Genomic DNA, 9896 nt, shown 5'->3' with positions numbered 1-9896 from the left:
TCAAAATATATCTTATCCTGTATTCTACAGTGCGCTTAATCTTCACTTGTCATAGATAAATTAAATATGTGTACTCTATATTTACAATATCGTCATAGAACAAATTGTTCTCTTATATAATTCTAATGCAATATAGATTGCGTGTTCTTGTGATTGCTCACGGATATTAGAGAGCGATATAGATACCTATGTAGAACTGAATCACTTGCAGGCTCAATCTGTTGTTTATATACACGGCATAGAAAGTTATATGTATATTAATCGGGCCAAGTTTGTTCATATAAAACTGATCAGTGTAGATAAACATTCTGTCGTTGCTCGTAGTTTAACGCAGAGAGATTATTGAAGTGATATAGTGGATAATTCATATTCGCTAAGTATTTAGATTATCCATTTATTGAGGTCGCACAATAGCGAAGATATGAGATGATTATATTTTATTTATAGATTTGAAGACTTGTATAGGTCTTTTCTGTACACTCTTGAGGTATATGAAGTGTTTTGTTTATTATATTAATAATACCTCTCAGTACTCTATACATATTTATGTGTAACCTAGAGCTCAGAATAAATCGGGAGATTTCAGAATCTCTAGATGTTCACGTATCGAGACTCATTTACTCGAGAGAGAGTGGCACTTATAGATGGATAGTTGTTCTTGTTCTATGATATCTTATCTGACAATTAATATTATTACGATATAGTTAATCTATATGACTTAACCACTGGTCTATAAATGTTGCTCAAAATTTTTTGCACATTGGTGATCCAGGATATTGCGTTTGAAATTTTGATGAAGCTCTCTATATTAGATATCTATTATTATCTTTTAAAACACGGTCGTAGATCAGGACAGCGATGTTTCAATCTATCTAAGAATCAGAACACAATTAATTCTATATATCCTTTATTTCATTTGTTATATATACAGCATCAGTGTGTCTAGTTATGGGTAAAAGTGTGATTGGCGTTGTTACGTCATATTCTAAATGAATGGTGATAATAGAAGAGATAAATAGTAACAATAAGATATCATTATAATTTAAGATCGATATGTCCAGCGTATTATCCTTATAATAAAGTTTGTTTAATAACGTTTATCAATGTTCTATATAAGTATTCATACTCTGGTATAATTCGTTGATTACTTATAATATTTATGCTATGCCATATTATATCAATTATTTAATATGACCAATATATATCAAAATTAAAAACTTGTCTGCGTTGTTTTCATTTTTGTTTTTTCGTTTTGTAATATTCATAGTTACTTAGGTCATTATCTTATATGGTTTAATATAATTTATGTTTTCATAGCATAAAGCATAACTTTTAAATTATTCTTACGATATTGTAGTGGTGTTCAGTTAGACGCAATAACTTATTGGTAGTTTGCTGTGATTTTATAGTGTTGATTGAACTATGTCACTCTTCTTTTCTCAGATAACATATTATTCACACAAAATAATTTATAAAACATTATGTAATCCTCAATAATATTTATTGTTCATAGGTTCCTTATAAATTTATATGATAGATGTTATTTACTATTGTCACATTTCCTCTTTGATAAACGGGACTATAGTTATACTATTTGACGAGATTTTAGGATTTCACACTGATCAGGTAATATTATATTATAGTGATCTGTACTCGCTCACGTAGATTGTAGTTAGTTTTTGTTGGTCTTGTTTGATCACTAGATAGTGGATGTTTCAATATGGAATGATCTAGCTAGGCTACTGACTTAATAATAGTTACAGTAAGAAACAAAGCAAGTAATAATTTCATGCTTTACTTATTCTATAAATTAAATTGATGGTCCAATCTACTTTGAGATCTTCATATTTACATATACAACAACATCTAAAAACTGTTGGGTGCTGATTTATGTAAAAACGATTAATTGAAACTCACTCTCGATTCTACAATTTGTGTTATATATTGTTCGTGTGGGTATTCGTGCAGGACTCTAACTAATGTTTTTCTGATGTCTTAATTGTGTAAGTATAAATGGCAAAAGAATTAGTTAGACCCAGATACGATTGGAACTTTTAGAATGCTTTTATTGTCATATGGTATAGCGGAAATACACGTAATATTAAATTTCTAGCCACAATGATATTTAACCATGTGATATTAGGTCGTTAGTGTATTTTTTATTCACCATTCTTAGAGCATCATTGGGGTAAAACTTATATATTTTGGACATATTGGTGCTCTTTAATTGTTCGATATCTATATATTAGGAATATTGTCTCTAGTTCATTATTTTTTGTATATTCTCAAATTTTGCATTGAGATCATTTGGACATAGGATAGTGGTGCCTGTAGCAAATCAAGACACAAGTGCGCATTGCTATATAATATCCTATATATACTGTTGAGCAAGATTGTTAATCGTTTGCATGTATGGGACTCGTTCATGAGAACCATATTATCAATGGGTCAATTATAGTCTATTTGTATTGAAGAATAGTTAGGCTAGGCTTGCTATAGAGTATATTTTCTGACTACCATGTATAGTTAATCCTCTGATGCGATGTTAGACTAATATGATATATAAAGGGAAAGATGAATACTCATGAGACTAGGTGCAATTCTATAGTATCATTTTAAAATTCAGTAAATCCAGAGGAATCTTATATTACCATTTGTTAATCTTTTCTTGGAACATAGTATAGGTAGATAATCTTGCAGTAGGATTCTATGATAGAATCATTGAAATCGTTTTGGTATAGAATGAACATTATAGAGGATTGATCTGGTTTTACGGAAGTTAAACCACTTTGTACGATATATAATTAGTTTTTTGAGTTGAAGTATTACCCACATGATAGATGTTGTAGTGAAGACGATTTTTTCACAATTAGATTTCAGGTGATTTTTTATGGTTGTATTTACTTTGTGTTGAGGTTACCATAGGATATCGAAAAGGGTTCACGGGATGGAAGGGACAATATGTTTTTTGTACTCATAAGTTTAATGATTTGATCCTCTTTCAAAATTTGTTAGCAGCTCCACGGCGTGCATATTGTAGCCCCAACTGTTAAACTCCAATTACTTTCATGTCTCGACATGGGTTGCGGCTGAGACAATTTTCACTAACAATAGTCAAAGATTTTTAGGTCTCTTGTATCTAGTTTCCTCTGAAAGGTTGACACTAACGCTACACTCTAGCACGTGATATCTTTGGTTTACATAATTTAATCATCAACTTCGCATCAAACGACTATTCTTTTAGCTCATGTAGATACAATATCATTACAGACCAAAATATTATCTACTAGGTGCGTTTTATTTATCTGGAATCTTTAGGATATCATTTGACTGATGTACAAAAATAATCTCAATATCTGTTCTTGAGAATTATCTTATATATACGTATTAACTAGCATTAGTGTATCCTGTATTTCAGAATATTGCGTCAGAATTCAGTATAGATAGTATGCATATTGAAGATTTTGAGTTTATTGAGTCTGTCTTCACTTTACGTTATAACGACATAATGATCACTTCAGCAGACTAATCACATAACTTCTACTTAATATCTCGATGCAATAGGAGTCAATTAAGAAGGTCTTTGGATACTCGCTTATAGAATGTCTGAAATGAGCTGTATAATATTGTAGTAGATGACTCACTAAGTTATCTCAAAGAGAATGAACATGACGAAAGTGAACTCGGTGTGTTTTTAGTATATTCATTACGTTTATATTGATATGCTTGACTGCATGCTACTCTTGTCTTATGTGCGCGCTGTAGGAATATTGGTTTATGTTAGTATAGATTTAAGTTGGACGCTTTCGAGACTGTATATGACAGTTGCTATATTTATGAATATGTTTAATAATAAATGAGTCTTGAATTCGGGAAAGGCCATTTACATTAATGGTTTAAATATATTTTTTGTTTAATGTGACATACAAAAAACATCAAAAAAATGTTGCTTATTGTTAAGTTTAATAAGTAAATGAGTATTCAAGAATTAACACGGAAGGGCGGCGTCAATGAACGCGCACATTCTTTATCAAATTTACAGCTGTCCAAGTTACACCCATTAAAAGTTTTTATATTTCCATTTTATCTGAAACATGTTCATAATTATGTAGGAACGATAGTAAAATGTTACCTCCATGATCAAACAGTTCTTCTTCGATGACATCATTGGTTATTTGAAAGAGATAACTTGTGTTCTAGGATCTAATTGGCTCATTCTTTTTGTCATTTACAAAGTTTTACATAACATTTAAAGTCTATAAAATAGTATTTGGCACGAGTTATGTGTTGACGTGCCATAAAAATCTTAAACAAACAGCGTTAAATGTTTTTGTGTACGTTTTTAAACCATTTACATTTGTACATGTCGCAAATTGTTTGAAAGTTATACATTTATAAATACAGTTTGCAATTTAATCTAAGTTGCATGTTTACAGGTTCAATTTTATAAAATCAAGATAATCAATTATAATATAATACAAGTGCAGTATGTAACTCTCGGATCGACAATTAGATTTTACTAATCTGTTTAGTAGAAACGAAATATTCAAAGGCTGGATTTTCGGCAACGAATAGGCTCCATACATGTTAGCACAGCAGCATTTATTTCTTGATTTGTGTTAGAAATCGAAATATATATATCCAAATCGGTGAATTTATCGCTTTGAAAAATCAGTGTGTCGTTCGGATGCACAACATGACATCACCTTTGGTCACGCCTCGTGATATAATTCCTAACATTTCCTAACTATTGAGCGGTAAAAAATCTAGAAACAAATAGTGATTCCATCGGAAGCATTTAATCACAACAAAATTACATGAAAACTTACAGACTCGGTTTGATTGATGTCTGTACATGAGGGTAATGAATACGTGCAACATCTCTCACGCCCCTAGCACCGGCTTGAGCGGTACTCAATTCTCAATCAATTAATAGATTGAGAATCAACTCAAATCAATCCCAAAAATCACAGTTTGGGATATATTACTTCTTAATTAGTAGTATTAGCAATTAATAATATAAAATTACAAATAAATTAAAAAATGACTGTATTGTTTATATAATGTTTGATTAATCCATATAATGATGTAAAAGATAAATGGTGCTCAAATTTGATATAAGAAAGTATTGATACATGTACTGTACTGTAGCTTTTACACGGTCTCTTCATATGAAATAAAACATATTTGACATCACACAATGAAGATATGATATGTTTAAAATTATACAATGCTACATGGGGTCACAATATGAATATATAGCGTTATTTTAAGACAAGAACAATTTTATTTAAGACACCTTCCCATCATAGTTCATTCATTCTTTTTTAATCAAATTAGATTTAAGTTTCAACATATTTCAATAAATTTCTATGATTAAAATATTTTATATTTTACTCAACTGAAGGATGTGTATAGTATATCTTTAACATTTTTCGATACTGTTTCTATATGTTTTTATTATAATCGTGGCCGGTTATATCATAATAATGGTCTTTAATCGTCCGAGTACGAAATGTATGGAAACGAAATATACATAGATATTTTAGCATCTCTGTAAAATGGATTTTTTCATATGTAAAAGAAGGTTAATCGGGCAAGTTGGGCAAAATGTATATGGAGAATATTCAACCAAATTATCGATAATAAAAAACTCATCCTTTAAGAGTTTTGCTGAATCATTGCTTGTAAATCGCTCAAACGTCAGCAGCCATTTGCAATTTAGCCACGCTGTAAATATCAAGGTCAGTCCAAATGGTTGGAATTACATTTCTTTAAGTAGTAATGCTATTTTAGGTAGATAATGTAAGCAATAAAATAAAATATAATTAACTTGCTACGCTGTGCCATTTAATAGAAGTAGGGGGCCAAGTAACTGTAAACAGAACAAAAGAGAACAATAGACTTCCTTCCGTAACAATAGAATAAGGGACCATGGGCCTCTATTAAACAAAAAAAAATAACAAAAGAAATGGCCCCTTAGTCCATTTAATTGGAATGTCTGTCCTCTTTTGATTACATCTGACGAATGTGGGAGACTCAATGATTGACTGTTCTTAATGCACTTCGTGATTGAATTGTCTTAATGTTCGTCTTGTCTTTTTTCGTCGGGACCTTGTAGGTCATTATTTTGTTGCTCTGCTTTCCTTTAATCGAGTTCTTTGGTAATCGTCATTTGGCTGTACCTTTTGTGGTACACAATTACACACTTATTTGTGTTATTTATTCGTCTAATGTAACCATGACCATTACTAGTTCCATTTTGACCCAAGAAATGCTCTCAAAAGCTTTTTATGTGTCCTCCTAGAGTTTCCAACAATTACTTAATTTACATAGTCGCCTTTTGTCAGTTCCATCTTTTGCTTTCTGTTGCCTGTTAGCAATTCAGATATTTATATTTAGTAGTTTAAATGTAAGTCAAATATTATTTTGTTTACATTTTACCACCTAAGCAACAACTTATTCCACATGTTATGCTGCTTTCGAACGGTTTTATTATACTCATGCTTGTCCTTTCAAATGAAGGTAAAAATTACTTGTTTTCTGAGAAAACAATATATCTTTAATGCTGCAGATGTTGTTAAGTTGTGTATGTTTAAGAGCGGTATCGTAGTTTAAAAAACGAGGGCGATAAAATGGCATTATCTACAAGATAAATATGCTGTCGTCTTTTGGCAAACAATTGTTATTTGTTCCTTAAGGAGCTCCATTGAAGTCTAAAAGCAAAAAGTAAAAACATTTGAAATTATTGCATTAATTAAATGAAACACATTCAAAAACTGCAAATCTGCATAACAGAGTTGCGATACTTTTCCCTTTTTGAGCGGAATGCGTTGCCTTTGAAAAAATATGTTAAAGCTTTTTTAAAAGCTAAACCTTTTTCAAAGTTATTTATACTTTTTAAGTTTCTCACTAGAAGATATCACGTACTTCCTTATTAGCACATTTTAAAAGTATAACGATCACAAGGACATTAATTTCTAGCGTAGTATGCCTGTCAAATCGACTCTGTTAAAACAGATTAAATCAGGACATATTCACTGTCATATAATAAGAACTTGAGCTTTTAAAATAATGGAACATTTATCTTCTACGACAACGTTATGCATTACAAGATAACCTTTAACAATTTAAACAGAAACAAATCCTTTTTAAATTGGAAATAGGCACTGTAAAGTCTGGTAATGTTTATCTGATCAGATATATTAACGGCTATATCCTGAACCATTGTTAGTTTTTAAAGGCAAATTAAGCCTCATTTCTTATATTTTCCTCATTCAATTTGTTTTATTTTATTTATGTATTTATTTATTTGTGTTCTATCATGTTACAGTTTCCAAACAGATACCATTGGCAATATTGGTGATCATTTGCATCCTAGCAATTAGTATAGTTATAGTGACTTTATTTTGTATGGAAGTCAAAACACCACATTGTTTAAAATAAACAAACTTTATGACGAATGATTTCACGTTCAGTACTATTTCTTACATGCATTTCACATGTTCAATTATAACAAACTCATGTTACCTCTTACCATAAAATGAAACATGTGCATAACGTGCTTTTAATGTGGAATGAAAATCTTGTTTGTATTGATGTTAAATAAATCATGTGATTACGAATTTAAGTTTCAGCCACTTTACATGTTACCTTTACATTGTTCTTAAATTACTGAACACATTAATTTGTAATAAAACTATTTCGTTTGTACACCGTCAATGATAAAGACCTATTTAATAAAACCTCACATTTGAACACTCGAGTCGAACCATAAGGAGTTTATTAAACTGGATGGGAGAGACGGTGGCATTTTAATAACGAAGTAAAAATCTGCCATTAATTAATTACATTATTTGAGCCGCGTCATGACAAAACCAACATAATGGGTTTGCGACTAGCATGGATCCAGACCAGACTGCGCATCCGCGCAGTCTGATCAGGATCCATGATGTTCGCTATCAGTTTCTCTACTCGTAATAGAGTTGGTAAGCGAACAGCATGGATTCTGATCAGACTGCGCGGATGCGCAGGCTGGTCTGGATCCATGCTGGTCGCAAACGCATTATGTTGGTTTTGTCGTGACGCGGCTCATTTAAGTATGTCTTTGCAAGTCATTAGCAGTAGTGATAAAATTATTTATGATTTAGATTTTTTTTATTAGTAATTGTTCATTACTTCCAACAATGACATGTCATTCTGGTAATAAGAGACACATGTATTCCGGCACATATCCTAGTTGAATAAGCAATTATGACTGTAAGAAGTGATTGATTGACCAGTTTGTCCTTTATTTTACGTTACACTTGTCAAGATCCATTATTATAATGTTTTTCAAGTGTCCGTGGGTATCTGTTACAGGTTACACTAGAAAAAGCTAAGGAATGGTTGCACAAGCCATTACTAACAATGGATTTGGGTATGAAAACTACACACTGTCGATCGATTAGAAATATAAGAATATGTTTTCTATAAAACTAATCAAATCCTGCGTACACCATCTTTTATTATTGAAATTGTTTATTTGTTGTAAAGGGATTGCTTATGTGTTCACATGCTATTAAATAATGTATATTTTGTAACCTGAGGCTAGTATAAAACATATATTATGTTTTGACAGATACCGTAATACAAATTATATACATATCTTGTTTGTACTATGTTATTGCTTGACATTTAAACGTTTGTCGATTTATTTGCTTATACTTGTAAAACATCAATTAATCGTCGTAATGTAAATATTTGTGTAGGCTCTATATAGTATCTAATAATTTATTGATCACACTGTTTAAACATCTAACTGCAACTTTTGCAATTAATCTGTCGGATTTGATTTACTCTACGTGATCCTTGTTAACATTTATATATCGATTACAAATACTTCAATATTCAAATCTGCTTAGGGTAATCGTTGTTACCGCGAGATTTATTATTAATTACTGAAATAGTTTAAAAGAATATTTGATTAAATTTATAATTGTTGGGGTGTGATATTCTTCAATCGAGGAATGTCATAATGTTATACATTTAGCAGCGTTTTGTCACGAAAATGATCAATCAAACATAGCCTTCAACATTATCAATTTGACCGAATTTTCAGTTCTTAAGGGATCCATTTTTTCTCTGTTTTATTTACAGTTTATAAAAATTTGGTTGATTGAAACACAAACAGAATCAGCTTGTTTATGTAATATTCTGAAATGATGCACCTGTTAAAATAACTATTATCTTTACATAGCAGAACGGATAATTGATCGTTTGTTATTAGTTGGCTAAAGTATTGTAAAGTAATATCCTAACTGTGCAATAAACATCTCAATATTCAGATTTATAATATTGAGCAAATCAGCTACGGTACAGTCTCTTTGGATCTTTTCTTGAACAAAAATTACAGCGTATTATATTGTTTAATTTCTTTCTCAGTTTTGAGACCTCTATAATGCATGTTTAGATCTACTTAAAAATTGTTCAACGTACCTATTGTAAATTTCTGTCGTGCTTGCTGATAATAAACGATCAGGTTTTTTTCATTCTTAATTATTTGCTTATAAAATGTACCCCTTCAAAAATAAACTTATACGTTAATATTCTTATTATAATTGATTTCCTTTAAATAGATATTCAGTAATAAAACATGCTTCGACTAGAAAATATAACTGCGTAAGGTCATTGGTAATGAGGTCTCTCCACCAGTAAAGCTAAAAAGTTGTCATATGAATTTTAGAGAGTTGGTGTAACGTAAAATCCTAAGAAAAATATTTTTCAGGAATTTTACAGACATAAAACGTGATGCAGCCATTTGCCAAAGATTAAGACTAGCATATTCAATGTGTGATATTGTTGTTGGGAAAAGCATTGATTGTGACATATGACAACTCACTCATCACCATTTTACG

This window comes from Ruditapes philippinarum, unplaced genomic scaffold, assembly GCF_026571515.1.
Source record: "Ruditapes philippinarum isolate M1 unplaced genomic scaffold, ASM2657151v2 ctg3941_1_1_1_1, whole genome shotgun sequence".
Classification (NCBI taxonomy): Eukaryota; Metazoa; Mollusca; class Bivalvia; order Venerida; family Veneridae; genus Ruditapes; species Ruditapes philippinarum.
Note: the sequence above shows the minus strand (reverse complement) of the source record.